The 9,666-nt window shown below is 38.7% G+C and overlaps 1 pseudogene; it reads right to left on the bottom strand.

The window, feature by feature from the left end:
- Positions 1–2,993: 2,993 nt before the first annotated feature.
- LOC121044525 (Y-box-binding protein 1-like) overlaps positions 2,994–9,666 on the bottom strand; it is an 11,082-nt pseudogene continuing 4,409 nt past the window's right edge.

The following is a 9,666-nucleotide window of genomic DNA, read 5'->3' as shown; positions in this document are numbered from 1 at the left end:
AGAGGAGAGGAGAGGAGAGGAGAGGAGAGGAGAGGAGAGGAGAAAATCAATGCTTTCTTAAAACTGTCTACCCAAAGAGGGCATTTTTATTTGTAGGGAATTTAGAGATTATTTCCACTCAAGATGGAAGTTTTGGATATTTATTAACCTCTTTGTTATTCTTGTCAAATGAAGAATTGTGGGATTAAATTAAATTAGTATGACTTCCATGTTCCCATCTGATACAGTAAGAAACAAAGCGAGGGATTATTTTGGAAAATTCTTTCATCTATATAAATGTTAAAAAACCCCAAATTAGTGGAAATTGCTTATTAGATCATTTCATGTCTATGGTTCCATACCTGTTAAATAATAAAAAATACGATGATTTAAATTACTCTTTTTGCAAAAATTAGGAGAAAAATAGATGTATACTGAGCTGAAAATTTGAATTCAACCAATATTTTTTAAAAAGCGAATGTGGTTGTTTTTTGACCACTCTCTACATGCCAGCACTCACCTCTTCCCTGATTTCATGGAACCTAAGGCGTCACAATTTTTCTGTGACTATTCCCAGGTGGAGAAGCAAAAACTGCACTGCAGAAGCATGGCTACAAGCCTGGCTGTGAATTAAATTAATTGCAAAGTAAGTGTTCTGTTCTGTGTTCCAATATGTTGCTTATTTTATTAAACTTCAGTTAAGGAGTGTTTACTTAAATCTATATAGGACGACCTCAATTTTATATTCTCTCAAATATCATATATACCGAGAATATATTGAAGAGCACTTATTTGATCTTGAAGTAGAAAAATGCAAGTTAACTCAACTTGATCAACATTTATTTACCTTGATATAGAGTGGATATATGTTTTAAATGAGAAAACTGTCCAAAACTGAATTGTTTACCAGACGCAGAGAGAATCCAAGTCCTAGTTTTGACTATAATTATAGGAAAATTTTAATGCACAGATTCACACACAGACACACACAGAGGCTGTTTTGAACAGTTCCAGCATGCATGAGTTTCAGTTATGGCGACTTAGTTAAATAACACCACCCCCCAGAAACACAGTTCAAATTTTAATTACAGTTTATTAACTGTGAATAATTGCATAAAGTACCAGTGGTACTACTAGTTCATTGGCCCACATATCACTGCATAAATAACAGAAGTGCATCATGATCGACGACCAGTCCTCTCATTTGTTTCAAAGTCTGCCCATGAGTAGTCACTGCTCACCTGTTTGTTCATAACCCGGTAGCAGGTCCCAGAGTAAGGGATGCCAGTAAAATATTCCACGTTAAAGGAACTCTCAAAGATATTTCAGACATTGAAAGCACAAAAACTAAAATGTTGGAAGGTAATCTAAATTTAGAAAGAAGTATGATAGTTTGCTAAGGCATAGAAAAGGTCTCTGCTTCATATAAATTATACAACAAGAACAGTAAGGTAAGCACCGTTCAAATGTCCCTTGGTAAGTTTTTTACAAAAGAAATAAAATATTTTAATTTCTCAGTGGTTCTAGTATTACAAATTGCAGTGTACTAAATAAATATTAATTTTACTGTTTTTCATCCTTTGATACATTTATAATAGACAGTAAGAGGGCTTTGAATGCCTTGACAAAAACTTTAAAGATCATGAAACAATCAACATTTTTCTTATCAATTATTAATATTACACAGGTTCAGGCTTCACAGTCATTTATACATAACTGCACTGCCATACAATGTAAGAACTACGTATATGATGAGATTAAAGGGTTTTGGTTTTTTTTACATTTTTATTTATTTTTGAGAGACAGAGCACAAGTGGGAGAGGGACAGAGAGAGAATGAGACACAGAATCTGAAGCAGGCACCAGGCTCTGAGCTGTCAGCACAGAGCCTGATGCGGGGCTCAAACTCATGAACTGTGAGATCATGACCGGAGTGAAAGTTGGTCGCTCAACCGACTGAGCCACTCAGGTGCCCTATGAGATTAAAGTTTTAACCTCCAATTTGAAATAGATGTGTATGTCTTCCTCTGAGAGTAATTTTGTTATTAGAGGACTTAACTGATCAGTAGTAAAGAGAAAAATATTTCTGGTGAGAGCTTATTTTTTCTTCCTCAATTGATCCTGTCTGAATTCTGAGTAAGAAAGCTGTCAGTAACAGGAGGAAAATGCTTTCTCAAGGACAGTATTGAGAAAGGAATAATCTTCCCTGCTAGCTAATGACTCGCAAGATTAAAATGACAGGTTTCTGTAGACCCCTCTCTGTTAACACAGCAGGTACTGGTCCTTTTGTTTTTCTTCTTGACAATTGTTTAAACCTTCATTAATAGGTGCTTGGCGTGTGTGTTGACTTTTTTTTGAAAAAATCAAGTTGTAAAGTTTGATTACAAATTAAAAATGATCTTCTTAAAAATCTCAACTTGACCAAATGTTAAACAATTTAAAAACCTTAAAAAAAATTTTTTTTTTACATTTATTTATTTTTGAGAGACAGAGAGAGACAGAGCACAAGTGGGGGAGGGGCAGAGAGAGAAGGAGACACAGAATCAGAAGCAGGCTCCAGTCTCTGAGCTGACAGCACAGAGCCCGACACAGGGCTCAAACTCACAAGCCGTGAGATCATGACCTGAGCCAAAGTCGGACGCTTAACCGACTGAGCCACCCAGGTGCCCCTAAAAACCTTGAAAAGGCCTATTGAGAAAAACCAGGCTTAAAGAAGCAAAACAAGACAAAAACAAACAAACAAACATGTTTGTCATTACCAAAAAGGGGCATCTTTAGGTAAAAATAATAAAAGCCCCTTGCTACATAGATAATGCAGGTAATCCTGTTTATCTGGTCCATGAGCAAAAGGCAAGCACTTAAGATCATCTGCTCCAATCTTTTGTTCATTTCTTCTTGCTGGAATTTCATATTAATTTCTTCATGTTGGGTGACTAAATCAGACGATGGTAGAGTTGGTAAGCTGGCATTTACTCAGCCCCAACCTGCTCAGCCTGGGAGCTGACTGATGAATTCTCAGCTGGTCTCTTCCTCAGCTTGTGCCTTAGGGTTTTCCCGGCATCTGTGTAGGGGATTGAAGTAGCCACAGTACCTATGTTGAGGTGGCTGCTTGACATTGGGTCTCATCTCCTTGATTTTCCATATCTTCTGCATTGATTCTCCCTAGCCTGTGAGAATCCCTCCGGAACTGTGCTCTGTACCCCCAATATACTCTCTCACTGGCCTACCTTGTTCTCCTGCGCTCTGGTTGTCCGCTCCCTCCATTACCTCTCCCTGTGCTGGAAGGTCAGAAGGCTGTGGCTGACTCCCAGTGGGTCTCTGCAAGCAGGTAGGTGGGAACGGTGGCCTGCCGGAGGGCGGCGCTGTGGGGCCTGGCCTTCTGGAACATGCTCTGATCCCTCCTTCTTTGCTCTACTCTCGCTATTTGGGTAATTTTGCTGGGAATTGCATGGAGGACCCCTGTCACGTCCAGGGCATCTCTCAAGGTCACGGTCGGCTGCATATTTACTGCTTTGCCCTGGAGCTCCGCCAGGGCCTGCCACATTTGCTGCCTCCACACCCTTTTCTCCCTCAACATCAAACTCCGCCATCCCTGGTCACCTACCCTGCCACGATCCTTCCGGGGTTGTAATGTACAATTACATCTTCCTTGGTGTCATTCCTGTTGATGAAACCATATCCGTTTCTTACACTGAACCACTTTTGTGTTCTTAAAACCTTCCTTGTGTTGACCTCTTTGTTCCCTGGGGACAAACACTACCGATGTGAGGCCACCGGGCTGCAGCTCCCTGCACTCCTGCCTGCCCAGGTGCCGCCCTTGATGTCCGCAATGCTGAGGGTGCGGGCGGTGGGCAGTTGCTGGTCTTGGCCTTGCAGCTCTCCTGGCGGGGCGGGGACAGAGGCAGGCTGCTGGTTGCGGCACCTCCTCCGTGGGTATGACGGTGGGGCCTGGAATCCGCTACCGGTTGAACTCCTTATTGTTCCTTTTTCACAACTTCAGAAACACGTGTCTCTAGGTCATCTGCCAGTGAACCACTCGCCAAACGTAGAGATTCTCAAGCTCTACTGTTATTAGATCTACAGCAAAGGGTTAAACGGGTCCAACTTTGGCTCAGGTCATGACCTCCAGGTTTGTGAGTTCAGCCCACATCAGGCTCTGCGCTGACAGCTCAGAGCCTCGTGTTACAGCAAATACTCGGCTCCCTGGAAGGGACAGGCAACACGCACTCAGGCAATCCGAAAAGACTGTTTATTTCGAACTGGTGCCTGTCCAACGGAGTCATCTCCAAAGGCTGAGCACCTAGCTTAGGTTTTATTGGCCTTTTATACATATGTGCTTCCTGCTTGGGCGGGGCTAGTACAGTCAAGATTCTGGTTCCTGGCTGCAGGCTTATACAAGCAGCAAGCAAGACTTCAGAAGCCAAAAGCTTGCAAGGGGGAGTATCCGGCCTCTGACATCAGGCTGCCCCTCTTTGTCTGCTTTTTACCACCTTTCTTTCCCCTGGAACCTGCTTCAGATTCTGTGTCTCCTTCTCACTGCCCCTCCCCCGCTCACACTTTGTCTCTCCCAAAAATAAACAAACATTTAAAGAAATTTTTCGTGGCGCCTGGGTGGCTCAGTCGGTTGGGTGCCTGACTTCTGCTCAGGTCATGATCTCACGGGTTTGTGGGTTTGAGCCCTGTGTAGGGCTCTGTGCTGACAGCTCGGAGCCTGGAGCCTGCTTCAGATTCTGTGTCTCCCTCTCTGTCTACCTTTTCCCCACTCATACTCTATCTCTCTCTCTCTCAAAAATAAACATTAAATAAACAATAATTTTAAAATGTTTAAGGATATACAGCAGAGATAAAATCACAGAGATTCAAACTCTACAGCAAAGAGAAAGGAACAAACTGATAATGCCCACAAGATAGATGAAACTCAAAGTCATTATTCTTAGTGAAGGAAATCAGACACAAGATAGTACATATCCAATAAAAACTCTGAAATGCAAACCGATGCGTAGTGATAGAATATCACAGTAGCTAGCCAGCACACGGACTGCAGAGGGACAGAAGCATGCTTCTGTAGTTGATAGAAACAGCATTTGTATCTTGTGGTGGTGGGTTCTCAGCATATACATCTCTCAAAACTGATGGACGTGTGCTCCTCGAATGGAGGAGTCATATATACATTTTATCACACTAAAGTTATTTAAAAATCATAGACATTCAAGATGCCAGCAAGGTTAGGCTAGAGTGTGGTAAACCCGAGAGGCACCAAAATGTATTCTTTCTACAATAGAAATCTTCCACAAAGATTTCTACAGTAATTTTTTAATTCTGTGTTCTCCATCACAAAACTTAAAAAGACAAACGTCACAGGTGACAGCTTCTTTACTCTGAACTGATAGGTGTTTTTCAAATAGGTGTTCATTTGTGTGTATACTGGCATACCTCATTTTATTGTTCTTTGCTTCATTGCGCTTCCCAGATCCTGCATTTTTTACAAATTGAAGGTTTGTGGCAACCCTGCCTAGAGCAAGTCTGTTGGTGCCATTTTTTCCAACAGCATTTGCTTACTTCTTGTCTCCGTGTTTGGTAATTCTCATAGTATTTCGAACTTTTTAAGTATTATTATATTTGTTATGGTGATCTGTGATCAGTGACTACGACTCACTGAAAGCTCAGATGATGGTTATTAGCATTTTATAGAAATAAAGTATTTTTTAATTAAGATATGTACAATGGTTTTTTTGACATAATGCTGTTGCACACTTAATAGACTATAGTATAGTATGCATATAACTTCTGTATGCCCTGGAAAACCAAAAATCCCTTTGACTTGCTTTATTTCAACATTTGCTTTATTGCAGTGCTCTGGAACTAAATCCACAATATCTCTGAGGTATGCCAATGATGCTTTGGTGCTACATAGCAGTGCCATGGTATTCTAATCATTATTGCTATGATCAGAAAAGAAGTGGTATAGATTTTCTATATGAATTATTCCTTCCCATTAAGTGAATATTAATTTGTGCTGATCAAGCAAAGATTTGCAGAGCTCAGGAAAGGGAAACATGTATCATTAAATCTCTGCAAAGTGGGTATGTTGTTAACATCTCAACTCAAAAGTGCTTGCCATGTTTAAATAGTGAGAGGAAAAAAATCCCTTCTAATGCTTTAATTTTACTTGTATTATAGTTTTTTTTAAATAGATGTATAAGATGTATAAGAACTTTGTCGTGTATACATTATTTATACCCATACAGGTTAAATGTTATTATAAGAATAGCTCAAAGTCATTTTTCTTTAAAAGGAATTTTTAAATTATTCAAATTTGAGAAATGGCTAACAAGATCACTTTGAAAATGTTGCTAATTTTGTTGTAACTTCGTGTCTGGTAATCTACGTCTATCAAAAGTAGTATGTCATTAAAATTCAATATGGAAGCATTATTTGTTTGAAGTCATAATATTCGCTCTGGTTGTTCATTGTACATATACAATATTTTAGTGATATTATCAATTAAACAAGGGTTATTAGCTCTCCTTGATAAGTGACTATGATTTTATTCAGGCACTATGAAAACTCATTTCTGTTTATAAATTGCAATTATCAAATGTGTTAGAACATAAGCAGTTCACACTTGGGATCACTGATATGTATGGCATGATTTTTAATGAACTGGCTGCATTAAAATACATTTTTTGAAAGCTGCATTTTTAAAAGATATTTCTGATAATTTCTCTGTTGGATATGTTAAAAACAAACATGTTTTCCTTAGCAACCAGGATATGTAATGAGAAAACTGGAGATAGAAAATTCTGTGAGTCCGTTTGTTCCAGCTAATGCTAAACCAGTATAAAGGCATTTCCTGATGATTTTTTTTCATGTTCTCCATTTCAATAAACCTGAAAATCATAGCTCAAGCCTCCACTGGAAGCAAGGAAGCCAGCTGGAATTTGCTCAACCTTGAGAAGCAGGAAAAACAACAACAAAACAAGAATACCAATTAGAGAAAGCCAAAAATTGCAATGGAAAAAAAATTCATAACAATTAGTCTCTCCCTGCCCTTGCTTCCCTTTTGTTCCTATCCAGCAACCGACTGGACAGTGGGCCTTGGACATTGGAATCGCTCTGTTTCATAGTCAACACAAAGATAGCATTCCTTTGTTTTTAAAAGAGAAGGTTTTCCAAAATGAATCCATACAATGATGGGTTTAGGGAAGAGTAGATTATTTTTATGAGAAAGCTAATCAAAGCTATGAGGACTTAAACTGGAAATATTCAATGATACCTTTAGTCTGGCCAGTTATTTTTACACGTTGAAATCCACCTAACAATTTTTAGCAATTTTGCAGAAAGAGGACAGGGACAAAGGGCTCACATGTCACATATCACTTGAGCTTCATTCTGTGACTTAACTGCTTTAATAGTGTGCAAGACAACACTATTTAAGATGAGGCAGCTAAGTGATTCAGTAGATCAGACTCACATCTTATATCCACTGGCCCGTGTGTTGACTTCTGCAAGTTACTTCCCCTTTACAAATCCATTTTATAGCTTTAAATGAAGTGAATAGACTAGCTCTGACATTTTCAGTCAAAGCTTCCATGAGTATACCTTCCATGAGTATACCTCAGAGGCACCTAGGGATCAGAATAGAGAGTGACCGAGCAAATGTCTGTCCACCTGTCCCTCACCCCCATCCTTACCCCCATTCAACAGAAAACACCACTATTATGTATTTATAGAATGCACTTGGGTGGACTTTTTTTTTTTTTTTTTTGGAGAAAAGGGACCTACAGATATATTTTTAAGTGCTCATAACTATTAAAATAAATTATCTCTATGGTGCCTTCTAAGATCTGGAATTAAACCTAGCAATGGAAAGTGACATTTAGAACTTGTTAATGCTGTAAATGATGATACCAGCATGTCACTAAAAGATAGGCATGTTTAATATAAGTTCCCCCACTTAAAACCAGGTTGTGAGGCATATATTTGTTCATAAGTTGGTTGTTTGGGAGATGGAACGCATTTTTTCACTGAAACAGTTTTTAAGGTGAAGTGGGGGAAAAAAAAGAAAAAAAAAACACTAATTTAACTGCCAAAGTAAAAATGGTCCATTTTCAATAAAGAAGAGTGGGAGCTATGCTCTCACAAAAGCAGCAATTAAAATTCAGGTAGGAAAACAGTAGCATAGATGGACTTTTAAACCTCTTTGTTTGTAATATTTGAAGACAAATGACTTTAGAGTTATTTAATCTATTTCACTATGTTCTTTGATTTTGAAAGTTACCCAGAGACATGAGTTGAGAGATAGCTCTTTTCTGGTGTTGGCATGGTGACTGGGAAATAAAACAATTAAAAAATTTAAAAAGCCAATGGTCATTGAACTTTATTCAGAATGAGAGAGATGTTCAACTCCATACCCCTCAAACATTAAAAATGTGTGTTAAAAGTGGGGGCGGGGGGCGGGAAGTAGCAACAAAACCTTTTACTGTGTAAGTATCCCTACCTTAGTTCAAATATATTGATTTCTAATCAGAAGAATTCAGGTTCTTCTGAGTTCTGCCGATAACTCAGGTAGTGGCTCTATTAAGACTGCTGGAATGCTCATATGCTTTGAAAATCTTCCCTGAGGCAAGAAAGTTTGTTTAAAAGATTAATAACTGAAGGGGCGCCTGGGTGGCTCAGTCAGTTGGGCAGCCGGCTCTTGATTTCAGCTCTGGTCATGATCTCATGGTTTGTGGGCTCAAGCCCCACATTGGGCTCTGGACTAATGGTGCCGAGCCTACTTGGGACTCTCCCTCTCTTCTGTCTCTGTGTCCACTCTCTCTCTCTCAAAATAAATAAATAAACTTAAAATAAAATAAATTAAAAAAGAAAGATTAATAAGTGAAGATCTATGAAAAGCAAACATAAGCAAATCTGTCTATGCAATCTAGTCAATAGAAATACCAATAATCTACTTATTTTACATACTATTAATTCCACTTAATTAAAAATATCATATTTGGAAATGTTTCCAATACCCTAGAGGAAAGTCTGTTTCATTTATGCTGGAATATTTTCAGGCTACGTAGTGAAATGGGAGAAGATGATTTAGAATCCATAGCTTATGAATAAATACATTGCTCAACATTCTGAATAAATGGGACAAACTTCAAAAGGTATTATAGTAATTTCTATAAAATTCTACACTGGTGAACATAGAATTTTATAATTCTTGGTTGTTTATATATTTTGGAAGCATCAGTGCCCTCTTGACCTTCCAGCAGTGGAATAATTGGGCATCCCACAAAAATTCTAGTTTCCATGAGCCTGATTGTGGGAAGTAGAAATCCCATATTATTATATCCCACGATTATACTTATCATGAAGAGAGTTCAATGGTCATTCATTCTAAAAGCTAATACACCTTGGGCACTTTCCATATATTCCGACACCCTGCAATAATGAAGGAAAATTGCTAATAATTCACCTATAACTACTGTACTGAGGTTCATCTTTATTGTTTCATCATTAAAATAAGAATTCTTCCATATTTTTATTTTTTAAGCACCATGACAGGACCTCTTTCTTTGCCCAGTCACAAGTACACAGAATTCCTCTCCTGACTTTGATGATAGGCATGCATTAGTGCATTCTCTCACACAACACACACACACACACACACACACACACACACACACACACACACACA

The sequence above is a fragment of the Herpailurus yagouaroundi genome, unplaced genomic scaffold (assembly GCF_014898765.1).
Source record: "Herpailurus yagouaroundi ecotype Mexico unplaced genomic scaffold, PumYag 188, whole genome shotgun sequence".
In the NCBI taxonomy this organism is placed as follows: domain Eukaryota; kingdom Metazoa; phylum Chordata; class Mammalia; order Carnivora; family Felidae; genus Herpailurus; species Herpailurus yagouaroundi.
This window is presented reverse-complemented; position numbering and strand designations above follow the sequence as displayed.